We start from the raw sequence: 802 nt of genomic DNA on the forward strand, positions 1-802 counted from the left end.
GCCATACACTTCTGGGGAACATCCAAACGAGTCGAAGAAATCACAATGGTCTTTTTCGCATACAAAAACTGTCCAATGTTTTCCAGGCTGGCCTGCGTCGTCGGTATTCACAACGTACGCTGAGGGATAGCGTGTTGGCTGTAAGGTTTGTAGTTGATTTCTGGCTAACACGCCTGCAAATTGTTCAGGGATGTGGCAGGCCAATCCTTCCTCCAATTGTGAAGTATACAGAGGTTTACCAATCCACCAGAACTTGGCGGTTGACGTCGATTTCCAAGACATTATCGTATTCGACAAACAATAGCAAATCGAGTGGATTTTGTTGAGTATTTTCGATTCCAAAGACAAACTTCCTGACGAATTGGGATGAATGGCTTGATCAGTTCCGTGGTCAATGGTCAAATCAAATCCAAAGAGTGTGTAGCCTTTAAAGGGGTCTAGATTGTTTTAGATTTTTATTAAATGTGTGGAATATCTCCTGGATTGTTAATCTTTTACAAAAAAAATATTTAAAAAAATTCTCGAAAAGTTACTTTTCTCAAAAATGGAAAAAATACGGACTTTCCGAGAATTGCCTATAAAATAGCGCGCTTTGTTATCTCGTCACGTCAATGACCTCATACCCAGAACGTACGTCAAAATGGAAGCGGATACCTCTTCACAGTCAACCGATTTTGGCGAAGCACGGGTATTATCACAAGGGCGAATTGGATTCGGATCACACTGAAGAACCTTGCTATGAAATTAAACCATATACATATTATGTATGAACCTCTTGCTTCTGTCGAAGAAGAAGAAGCTG

Source organism: Lottia gigantea, assembly GCF_000327385.1.
Source record: "Lottia gigantea unplaced genomic scaffold LOTGIsca_877, whole genome shotgun sequence".
Classification (NCBI taxonomy): domain Eukaryota; kingdom Metazoa; phylum Mollusca; class Gastropoda; family Lottiidae; genus Lottia; species Lottia gigantea.